The sequence below is a fragment of the Tursiops truncatus genome, chromosome 2 (assembly GCF_011762595.2).
Source record: "Tursiops truncatus isolate mTurTru1 chromosome 2, mTurTru1.mat.Y, whole genome shotgun sequence".
NCBI classification, from domain to species: domain Eukaryota; kingdom Metazoa; phylum Chordata; class Mammalia; order Artiodactyla; family Delphinidae; genus Tursiops; species Tursiops truncatus.
Window position 1 is genome coordinate 14,514,209 of NC_047035.1, and position 12,440 is coordinate 14,526,648.

A 12,440-nucleotide genomic window follows, 5' to 3' on the forward strand; every position below is an offset into this window, starting at 1 on the left:
TGTGCCTGGTTTTTCCTTTTCTGTCCTACCTCCCAGAAGCTGAAATGAAGCCAGCGTATTTGCGCCCTAGGGCTGCTATAACGAAGGATACAACAAACTGAGTGGCTTTAAAGCAACAGAAAGTTATTCTCTCATATGTTTTGGAGGCTAGAAATCCAAGATCAAAGTATTGGCAGGGCTATGCAGACTGAAGGCTCTGGGGGAAACTGTTCTGTGCCTCTCTCCTGGCTTCTGGTGGCACTGCCAATCCTTACCTTTCTGTGGCTGTGTCAGCATAGTTCCAGTTTCTGCCCCCAGCATCTCGTGGTTTTCTGCCTGTGTGTGTCTCTGAGTCTTTTCTCTCCTCATAAGGACACCCGTCGTGTTGGCTTTAGGGCCCACTTTACTCCAGTGTAACCTCATCTTAACTAATTTCATCTACAAGATCCAGTTTCCGAATAAGGTCACATTCAGAGGTTCCAGGAGTTAGGACTTCAGCGTATTTTTTCAAGGGGACGCAATTCAACGCAGAACAGGTGGGCTTGGGTAAGGTTTTCCATGGAGGGTTTCTGGAGACGTCGAACTGCGATGAGTCATTATCACCTTCAACTGTACTTTCAGAGCTTGTTCTGTCTTGATGCTTTTCCCGTCAAGTGCAGGAACCTGAGTCTTTTCCATTTATTATTAATGAGGATGATGCGTAGCTTTCACTTTTTAGCGAGGAGTGAGAGCACGTGAGTCAACCCGAGGATTAGCCACAGAAAAAGGATAAAGTTAGAAACAATTCAGAGACAAGATCTGAGCTGTAGACATTATTGTAGAGATTCTCTGAGTTCTTTTTCTGTCTCATTAGAGCCTTCAATTTGGAGAGTTGATTCTTTTTACTCTTACACGTGTTCTATATTTATTTGTAATTTAGAATAATTATAATTTAGAATATACAATTTATTCTATATTGCTTATTCTATAATTTATTCAGCAATCACCATTGTCTACTTGTCTCCTTAACTATTATTTGTTCACTATCCCCTCACTCTAAATTCACCTTCTGGAAAGCTTGACATTTTAATTCCTTCTGTCCTATCGTGCTCTAGACAAAATTCATAATGGCACCCCATTTCCACCATTGTTGTCTCCTTGTGGTCGCCCCATGGAGCGTCCTTCAAACCAACATGATCTACTTCCTGATCTCCACGTACACACTGCACCTGTCCACCTCCATGCTTTGCTCTGGCTCCTTTTGCATCTGCAGTGGTGGCCCCTGCTCTTGCCACTCCTCTGAACACAACCTACCCTCAAAGGCTTGTATCCATCCCTGTTCTCCGTGGATGCTGCCCAGATAGGAAGTGCTCTCCTCCTGAGTGCAGTCCTGTAGAACTCCTTGTCGGTACCTCCTCTGGATCTCACAGGACTGCCTTTTAACGCTCTCTCTCTATAGAAATTACGGACTGGCAGCCACAAGCCCTGCCTTCTACTCAAGGTTCTGCCATTACCACTTTGTGTGCCTGTGTCTGATGCTGCCTCTCTCACTGTGGTTCTATGAAGATCAGATGAGATAGAACAGTAAAATTATTTAAGGCTCATCTATGAGAAGTACTATTTAAACATTTACTACTTAATGTGCCTCAACTTACTCATCTGTAAAATGGACCTATTAATCAGTAGTACCTGGTGGAGATTAATTTAGTAAAGCACATGGGACAGTACCTGGCGTCTAGTAAGACACTCATCCTCGTCCTCATTGTCAGCATCTTTGGATGGAACTGTGTGCCCTGTTAGGACAGAGGTTGTGACTTAGAATTTCCTCCATGCCTAGGATGGAACCTTGTACTGGATGCTCCATAAACACTGGCTGAACTGTGAGTTCCAGTCTTGCTGCTGTGTGCGGTACTCACATTCTCTTTTTCCTCCCTTTTCCCAAGACATTAAAATTCCCACTGATCACTCTTGAGCCTGGAAGTTTTTAAATGAATAGAAATCAACTCTCTGACAGCAGTGTTGATTTGGGCTCTAAGCCTAAATTAGTTTGATAGGTGAATTGCCGTGGTAATGCAGATGTCATCATTCAAAAGTGATCCAAATTCATTTTCTTTTGATACCTCCTTATCAGGATGTAACACAGGCATGTTTTGAAATGGAACAACCTCTATTAGTTTAATTGAGCATAGTTTTGACAGTGTCAGGGTTTGTGTGATGTCCTCGTAGTAACCCTTTGAAGGTATTGTTCTACAAAATGGTGGGGCAGAAAATTTTTGGTTCCGCGTCTGGTGTAGGGTAGCAGCCCTGTCATCTCGGTTGAGGCTGTACCTCTTGTACCCCTGAGCTCACACTCAGAGCTGATTTCATCCGGAAGGCACATGGAGCCCCTTACCTGTCACTCACTGCGTGTCCTTTCCAGTTGGTCTAGGCATGGGCATGGCAGTTGTTACATGTTTTCAATAATCTGGAGGACCTCTGTTGGAAATTTCTGAACTGAGACTGTATCTGGATGCCACAGAGCAAAGCTGGGAAGGGGAAACCTGGTTTCCAATGTCAGCGTGTCTAGTAATTGGCTGTGTGACCTTGAGAAAGTTAGTTATGGCCTCAGAGCCATGTGTGTAAAGCGCTTATGCCAGTAACTGGCATGCAAGACACATTCAGTAAGTGGTGTAGCTGGTTTTATTTTTTTTTCGAATATCCTCAGAGATAACAAAAAGTAACTCACTTGCAAGCAGGTAATACTTGCTGGGTAATGTAATTTTGGGTCCATGACGATAAGTCATTGTAAAGTAATGCGACCCAGACTTGTAAACCGGCTCTGGAGTCACTTCTAAAATCAGTGACAGGACTTCCCTGGTGGCGCAATGGTTTAGAATCCAGCTGCCAATGCAGGGGACATGGGTTCGAGCCCTAGTCTGGGAAGATCCTACATGCCACAGAGCAGCTAAGCTTGTGCACCACAAGTACTGAGCCTGCGATCTAGAGCCCATGAGCCACAACTACTGAAGCCCGTGTGCTGTAGGGCCCGAGTGCCGCAACTGCTGAGCCCGCGTGCTGCAACTACTGAAGCCCGCAAGCCTAGAGCCCGTGCTCCGCAACAAGAGAAGCCACCACGATGAGAAGCCCGCAGACCACAACGAAGAGTAGCCCCCGCTTGCCGCAACTAGAGAAAGCCCGTGCACAGCAACGAAGACCCAATGCGGCCCAAAATAAAATAAATAAACAAACAAATAAATAAATAAATGCAGAAGGAATGACAGAATTAGAAAATTATTTAATAAATAAATAAATAAAATCAGTGACAAGATTACTACTTTTCATAAAGCCAGTGCATCCCAGGGCTAGAGTTTTGCTGCCCAAAGCTTCAGTACCAGGACTGAGTTGTATGGGTAACTGGGGGCGGGGCATGCTTCCCCCTCTTTGCCTCCAGTCAGGACAGGTGGAGTGAGGGTGGTTCCTGGTTTCTCTCCCCATTCCTTCACCAGTGATGCTGGGGCTGCACGTGGCCACAACCTGGTCCAGCTCCTTGCCAATGCTCGTTACTGACTTGTGTAAGGAAGACTAGCCTGGCAGACCCTCACTGCTCTGGGCAGACTCCCTCTCCCCAGGGTGTATATTTGAGTGAATACAGCTGCCTCTTTCCCTTCCCTGTTGCTGCCTGGTCCCAGAGAATAACTTGACTCTTTCCCGACATCCTCCACTCAGTGGTAAGAGGAACTTGGCTACCGGACGCTATTCGTACAGAGAAGTTCTGATACACTGTGTATTGTAATTGCACTTTGCTATCTTTTGGTACTGCTGTGCCTTCCTCCCGTGCCGAGAAGGCCAGTGAGAATCTTAAAGTGATAAATAGGAAGAAGTTTTGTGTTAAGAGAGGCCTAAGCCTGCTCAGATGTGAATAGGTTTGCAGGAATGCATTGAGCATCTCAGCCAGGTAGTGAAAACTAACCCATCTCGCCCTGTCGCCACCCCTGCTTTCCAGCTGGCTCCCCAGGGCCTGCTGGAGCCCCCATGCTGGTCCGCCTGGCCTGCTTCCTCCCTTACCCCTGATGTGGCCGGATGTGCCGGGCCCCTGGGCTCCAGACCTAGGCATCTCTCCTCACTGCACGGCCAAAGCTGGCTCAGCCTCCCCTGAGGGACGGGCTTGCCCAACTCCTAGGACAAATCTTGATCGGAGGCAGGGTTTAAGGAACTCCATTCCAGAATCCTTGTTGCCTAGTCCAACCTTGACCTTGGGTCTTGGTTCTTTTTATAGGTTCTGCAAACTGTTCCCTACCCTGTTTCTGTGCCCAAACCTCCTGCCTTGTTTACCTGGCTGAGAACCCCAGGTACTGAAAGGCCTGTGCTCAGCCCTGCCCTGTCCCTGCAGTAGAGCCTGCCTCTCCGTACCAGCCCAGCAGATGGGGGCTCTGCTCCCCTCTACCCACCGTCTGCCTGTCAGCTTTGTAGGTTTGCGCTGCTCCTTTCCCGGTTCAGTCACCCTGTTTCTGACTTCATCTGCCTCTTTCCTGTACTAATTCACTTGTTCTTTGCCCCCTACCCTTTGTATACAGTGGAGATACTGCATGGCCAAGATGTGCTCCTGGACAAGATAGATGATAGAGAAACGGAGAGAGAGAGAGAGAGAGAGAGAGGGAGAGAGACAGAGAGACAGAGAGACAGAGAGAGAGGGAGGGAGGGAGAGGTTGTCTGGAGAAGTAGAAGCAAGTCTTTAATATCCATCTTCGTTGTCCCATCAATAACTACACATTGTTAATTTTTATATCTGAAACCACACAACTCAGATTGGGACTTGAACCCACTCTCTTTTAATTGCAATCACACACCTGGTCTCAGGACGTAATGAAGCTCAGGTTTTTGATGTCTCGTTGCAGAAAGAATTCAGTGAGAGACAAAGTATTAGGTAAGAAGTGGATTTATTTAGAGGGATTCACATTCCAGAGACAGAATGCCATCCATCTCAAAAGGCAAGAACGGCTTTGGGAGGAACACACTCCACAGAGTATGGGCCATCTCAGAAGGTGAGAGGACCCAGAATACGGGGTGGTTAGTTTTTATGGGCTGGGTAATTTCATAGGCTAATGAGGGGGAGGATTATTCCAACTGTTTTGGGGATTTCCAGGAATTGGAAATGAGCCTCAGAACTGTCGTGGCGCCTGTAGGTGTGTCATTTAGATGCTGATGTATTACAGTGTGCGTGTAATGAGGCTCAAGGTCCGCTGGAAGTCGAGTCTCCCGCCATCTTGGACCTAGTAGGTTCTAACCAGTTTCTGTCTTGTCCTCAACGGCTATGTCATTCTTTTAAAGGTTGTGCCCTGCCCCCTTCCCTCCTGTTTCACATCTATAAGGTTCCTGTATCTTAATTTTTTTTGGCTGTGCTGCACAGCATGTGGGATCTTAGTTCCCTGACTAGGGATCGAACCCGTGCGCGCTGCAGTGGAAGCGCAGTCTTAACCACTGGACTGCCAGGGAAGTCACATTCTATCTTAATTTTAAAATTTTAAAGTATTTTGTCTACACTTGCTTTTTTGCCTTATGTTTTGGCTTTAGTACCTAACTTCTGCTTAACATGAGATCACATTTTGTGTGATGTCAAAGACCTCCTTCATGCTTGCAGTGGAATCTTTGCCTTTGGCACCTGTCCCACCTCAGCGAGCAGGTCTACTGCTGAAGACCTGCCAGGAGGCCCCGTCTAACCAGCTAACCAGGCGAAGTCCCACTGTAGGGTGGGACCTCAGCCAGCTCTTGGGGCTGGCTGGCTGAAGCCAGTAGGGGCGCCACTGAGAATGAGTTAGATTCTCTTGGAATGGTCCCTTTCACGTGTTGAGCTGCGTTGCACGTATCACCCACCTTACGTGTGGGACAGGAGCTCCAGCAAACTGCCGTGGAATTTCTGCACAGTCCTGACATGCTTACTCTGCCAGGATTCGAGTGGAAATTAGGAGGAGAGTTTTATGGAAAGGACTGCCTTTGAAGGGAATGAATGAATGAAGCAGTAACTAAACTTAAGGATGAAATTGGCACCTCTCACTAAAAGCTCAGATTTATGAACTATCGCTCATCCTATGTTCTGACCACACCGGCTTTGAAGACAGTCGAGAGCTTGGGTGACAATCTCAGGGTTTTGCATCTAAGTCCCACCTAGTGCAGTTTACTGCTGGTGTTTCCCCCAGCTTAGCACCTGAACTACTGCTGGGCCCAGTGAGCCCTTTTCTGCCCTGTAGGGTCTGAGAGTTTTATGGAAAGGACTGCCTTTGAAGGGAATGAATGAATGAAGCAGTAACTAAACTTAAGGATGAAATTGGCACCTCTCACTAAAGGCTCAGATTTGTGAAATATCGCTCATCCTATGTTCTGGCCACACCGGCTTTGAAGACAGTCGAGAGCTTGGGTGACAATCTCAGGGTTTTGCATCTAAGTCCCACCTAGTGCAGTTTACTGCTGGTGTTTCCCCCAGCTTAGCACCTGAACTACTGCTGGGCCCAGTGAGCCCTTTTCTGCCCTGTAGGGTCTGGTGGCAGCTCTGATTGTATTTTTCCTCATTATGCTTTTGTCCCCATCACTCACAGCTTTGGATCCCTTGCCCCACTGCCCCCCATCCCCTGCCCCAAGATGGGACAGAAGAAGGTCTTCCAGCTTTTTTAGAGCCTTCCTGTCCCTTTTCCCAAATTAGCTGGGTACTTTCCACCCCACAGCCTCTTCCTGGTAGACTAGAGACCAGCTCCCCCGGGACGGGCTGGAGAATACTTGGGAATCAGTATCCTAGGTTGAACCCAGAAGCGTTCCTTGTCAATAGCACCAAGTTGACAGACCCCTATGGCTTATGACCTTCTTCTCCTTTGTCCTGGGGACTTCTCCTTCTGCCCCCTCATAGGAGTTCGTGTATTCATGCTCTCCTCCAGGACATTCAACATGGGAAGGCCTCTCGAGGGTCCCCCTCTTCCTGGGGAGGATGTATGTCAGTACTGTTCTATCTCCCCTCCACCCAGTACTCGGTCCATCCAGGTTGGTAATAAAAGGTTGATAGCTTGGTGATGTGCGATACATGAAGACTCAATGCTTGTCCATGCTTTGGCCTGAGCAACAGAATGAGAGCAAATGAAGTTTTAGTTTCCTTTATTTGCTATACAATGAAAACTGGCCAGGTAAATAGAAAATGCAAATTCATCATTAGAGAAAAAGAGAATATTTCCTTTCTCATCCTTTCTACAATCTAGAGGCATTTTAATGTAGTAAACACACACGGGAATGCACGCACGCACAAATCGTTAGACTAAAAGGTAAGCTACATGAATTCTAGTTCTGGCTACAAACTTCCAGTGAGCTTGTTGGTCAAACCTACAAACAAAACCTTGGCTTCCTCACCTATAAAATGGAGAAAATATTTTTATGCCTGCTTACTGGCTTATTGCAATTATTAAATTAGATGATATATGCACGGGCTTGAAGAACTATACAAAAGACCAGTTTGGAGGGGACGTCCCTGGAGGTAACAGTGGTTAAGACTCCATGCTTCCGATGCAGGGTGTGCGGGTTCGATCCCTGGTTGGGAAACTAAGATCCCACATGCCACGCAGCGCGGCCAAGAAAAAAAAATTAAAAAAAAAAAAAAAGACCAGCTTGGATATCATTTCTAGAGACACTGACTTTACTGAAGAGAAAGAAGGTGGTAGAAAGTCACCTAAGATATGAACATGCAGTTGACAGGATAGGAAGTAAATGGCTCTTAAATATATGAAAAGATACTTGCCCTCCTGCTAATAAGAGAAATATAAACTAGAACTTTAAGAGGTCATGTTTACCTGTCATGGTTGGTGCCGTGGATTAGCCAAGGTGAGGAGAAGCAGACACTCACGTTGCTGAGGGGCGTATAAATTGATACAGTCTCTAGAGAAAGCACATTGGTGACATTAATTGAAATAGAAAATGCATATATTTGGGGCAAGCAATTCCATTTCTTGAAATTTATCCTACAGATGTACTTGCACTTATATAAAATTAGGCATCTCTGTATTTACTGATAGGGACTGACCTTGAAGCTATGTTGAGAGAAAAATGCAAAGTACAGAACAGTTTATAAAAAACATTGCTTTTGTCTTTTCACAAAGAAAAGAAATGCTAATATTTGCATAGATTATATCTGAAAGGATACACCAGATTTAGATCATTGTTTTAGGGTTTTTTTCTTTATTTTCTTTGTCTACTGCCACCCACCCTACCCCCCCAAACACACACACACACACTTTGGTGGTCATTGCTGGTTTTTGTTTGTTTACTGCCCTGCCCAGGAGTAGAATTGGGTGGCTGGTGACAGGGGGGGTGATAAGATTACTTTTCGCTGCATATCCTTTTGAACCTTTTGAATTTTGTCTATATGTAGCTATTACCAACAAATTTAAAAAATCGAAACAAACAAAAGTAAACAAAAAAATCAAAGTGAACAACAACAAAATACGGACAAAGTCCCAACTCTCCTACTTTCTTCTTGCTAAAATAAAGTAAAATAAAATGAAAGGAAGAAAGGCACTTAAGAGGAATTACTCAGGTTTTTTTTTTTTTTTTTTTTCCTGCCCTTTACCATGCTTGACTTTCATATGCCTCTTTGTTTGTTAGAGTATTTTCCTTTCACTGTTTGGAAAACTAACTTGAGCTGGTTCTTTACAACTGCAAAAGGAGATTTTAGTTTCACGATTCTAATGAACCAAATGATCGTGTCTGTGCTCTCTCCTTGATCTGCCAATCTTTATTTCTGAGATCTGAGTAACCCTTGAAAAGTTGTGAGCATCAAACCTAACCCAGATATTCATCTTCCCTGACTTCCCAATGAGTGATGGAGCTGGCTAGAAAGGACCCTTGGGGCCTGCCGCCCAGGGAATTAATCTCCGGGGTAATCAGATAGCTGTTCAGGGACTGTGGATCCTAATTGGGTACTGAGCATTTTGTTAAGTGACTCGAGGTCTGCCTTCCTGCTTTATTAGAAATTACAAGTTGTGTATCTGGGGACTGTACCTCCTGAGTTTTGCTTTCTTTATTTTTATATATTATTTAAGCAAAAGGCTCTTTTAATTGGGCTTGTCTTTTGACTTGATTAACTCACAAGCACTACTTCATAGAGTTAGTTCTTCTTTACCAAATTGTCCCCTTTGTGTAATTATGGAGAACTGTGTGTTCTCTTTGCTGTGAAGACCAAATGGAGCCCCGTGGACCAGGTGGGGTCTCTTGAAGATTTTCAAATGAAGAGGCCCTCCATGAACACGTGTCAACATTCGAAAGAGCCCCTTCATGTTGACTTACCACGGCTTTCTCCAGGCCCAGTAAAGAGCTTGTTTTATTGTGTTTATGGACAATTTGGAGTTAAAGGCTATCTTCAGCTAAGGGTCATGTTTACATTTCCATTGTGAACTAAAGTCACTTGCTTGTTGGAATGGGGTTCAGCTTGTTTATACATTATTCATACCTGTAAGTCAGAGATCATACGTGTGGTGTGACATGTGTGAACTGCATGCGTGTATTTGCTGATAGGGACTTGAGTTTAGCTAATATTTTCACAGAACGTTTCCAGCAACCCTTACAGCCTCACTTAAGCAAACAAATAGCGATATCCTTTGCAAAACAACCGAGCACACAATTCTGAGTAATTTTTCAGATGCTCTTTACAATGATTGGCCCAAGGCCTATCCTAACATCATGTACTATAGAAGCAACTCCGAGTTCTTTGAAGAAGAAAGATAAATCTCAAGGCAACAGATTTCCTTCTGTTTTCCTTCAAGTGTTTGGCTCCAGTTCAGTAATGAGTTTTATGTAGCTTATCAAGTCATGAAAATGATGGCATACAGCATTATTACCTTTTCTTAGGTGACTATTAGGAGATTCCCAGAATCTCTGGATTCCCAGTTTTTTGGGGTCTTGCAAAAGAACTTTTGCCATGGCCTGAGATTAAAGCAAAAGCAAATAAATCAAACAGCTCTGGCAAGTGAACGTTCTTGTGCCCAAGATTGAATCATCAGGGAGACCCTAAAATAGAGTGTACCCCAAGACAGAAGATATCTGGCAGAAAGGAAAGAGAAAATGTTGGGGTGGAGGTCACTGGGCCTTTCTTCTACAAGCGTGTCTTGAGTACTTACTATATACTCAACACTGTGCTGGCTGGGCACACAGCGTGCAGGGATGCAGTGGTTGACCAGATAGACGGGACCCACCATAAGGAAGAAACACAAGTCTAGATGCCCTAGAAAATTGTGTGGAGGCAGCAGTGGGCACAAGGCTCCCCCTCACCACCCTGTGGGGGACGTTATCCCACCTTGGACTCCTACTCAAGAGGTAGCATTGGAGGGAGCAGGGGGTACCCTTTCTTTTGGGTTGAGGGGATATGGGTTACAGAGATATAGTGGTGTTGGTAGGAAGCACAGGCATTGGTAGGGCACGTTGGACCAGGGATGAGTCAGAAGGCGGGTGGCAGCATCAGAACCTACTCTGCTTCTATCACTTTGACGTGAGTTTCAGAAAACTGATCTGAATGGTACAGAAGATTGAAAATAAAGGAGGTTAACCCCAGAAAGTTAGATCTATAGCTCTTGATCCCCTTAACACAGTGCGGTGCCCCCTATAAAGGGTGTTTTTCCCTCTACCTCACCATTCTATCATTTGCTGTTTTCAAAACCTGGCTCTTTTGCCTTGTGCCGCAGCAAAAATATTTCTACAGTTCTTTGTAAGTAAATGGAGTCTTAAAGCTTAAACCTCTGCCCTGGGCAAGGAACCAAAGGATGTCATTGTGCATAACTTCAAAGGCTGATAAGATGTTTAAGGTCGCTGCTCTCTGAAAGAGTTTCTTTCTTTTAAGGCCAGCCAGAAACATTCTTGTACACATCCCACCATTATTCCAATGAGAAGCAGAAGACCGTTTCTTCAGTGCGTCGAGGCTCTCGTGTTGTTGGGTTTTTTTTCCGCCGCCTGCCTCTACCCCACAGAGTATATTCTCTCTCTCTGCCCTACAATGGTTGCATTGTGCGTTGGATGATGGATGTCCAGTAAGCATGATATTAAAGGCACTACCTTTTCCGTCTGGAGGAATCAAAGAAACAGTGGTTCTGTTGCATTATTTCCATGTTTGCATGAAGCAGTCACTCAAGGACTTGGGGGTTCTTGATATTTTGGGGATTATGACTGGCGTGGTATAAGCTGGTGAAAGATCTCTGATCATCAGCATTTAAAGTCTCTCGGTAACAGGTGACTCAAGAGAAGTTCAGAGTCTACTTCTGTCAGGGACACTTCTCTCTCGCTTTTCAGTTTTATCCCTGGGCACTGCAGAATGTGTTGGTTTCTCTCTGTCACCAGCAGGCAGTTTGGCACAGCAGATGCCCTCAACCTATGAAAGCAGGGGTGGAAGATTTTTAGTAAATTGTCCAGGAAATAGGAAAATACTGGCTGTGCTGTTGGAAATGTTTGCTATTTACTGCACATTCTTTCACACAGGATATCTTCCAGCTAAACGGGTTTTTTATACATTCTGATTTTGAAAATGGAGGCCTGCACTGTCAAGTCTAGGAGGAGAAGGCCCCCGGGGTAGAAGGGATGGAGCTCTTGCCATGATTCATTACCCACTGGCTGGTGGAACATGGATGCTTTGATGGCCAAAGATGGTGATGCCTCCGTTGCGTCTTAATAACACAGCGCTCGGAGCTCCTAGGTGCTTTACAAATGCCTGTGGGTGGCTTAATAAAAGTATAATTTAGGGTTCTGGTGCTTGCTTGTAGTTTCCCTTGTTCTTCGCCTGGATTGCTGGCCCAGAGAATAGAGACAAAACTCTCTAGTTCTGCCTTATGATGCCATTCTGCGTTACTGCACTCCACGGGCACCCCATCGCTGCCTGCCATGGAAGGAGCATTGGCCGGCCGGCCGGCCAGAAAAAAATGTAACGTAAATGAAGACTTGGGAACCTCACTGTTTGAAGCTCCCGTTCTCGCATTCCAGACCGAGGCCCTCAGGCAGACTGGAGATAGCTTAATACAAGCATATTTGTAACACTCCGGTTCCAACCAGATCAAAGGGCAGTGAGCCTGCCTGGGCTGCAGCCTCCAAGTGAAAACTGGACCCTGGAAGTGAGCCTGTGTGACTTGGCCATGCCTTGAATCCGAGAAGAAATACCAATTCTGTTATGGATGTTTGAGCCATCGGATGGAGACTTTGAAGTCTCTCTGCCTGTAAAAAATTGGATTCGGTGCCTCCCTCAGCCTGCCCCCACCTTGGACTGGTTTAAGATTTGGGGTTTCTTCCGAAGTGGTGCTTCTTGTTGAGGCTGCTGGGGAAAATGAAGTGATCACGCAGAAGCCGAATGGGTGCTGGACTGCTGGGAGCCTGGGAGGGCTCAGCTCAGAGGCTGGATCTTTTGGGACGTTCCAGATGTTACTGGGATTGGATGACTAGAAGCACTAAAGCTGCAGGTAAAGGGGAGCCTCACTTTCTTTTCTTGAACAGACTATGGA

General features: G+C 45.5%; 1 protein-coding gene across 5 annotated transcripts in view; it reads left to right on the forward strand.

The window, feature by feature from the left end:
* FOXN3 (forkhead box N3) overlaps positions 1–12,440 on the forward strand; it is a 405,842-nt gene that overhangs the window by 43,153 nt on the left and 350,249 nt on the right. The window contains exon 2 of one of the 5 annotated variants that reach the window (XM_073800137.1): positions 11,712–12,398. The exons of the other annotated variants lie outside the window; for them this stretch is intronic. The gene's annotated coding sequence lies outside the window, so the exon portion shown is untranslated. The remainder of the gene's footprint in view (positions 1–11,711; positions 12,399–12,440) is intronic. 5 annotated transcript variants of the gene reach the window in all.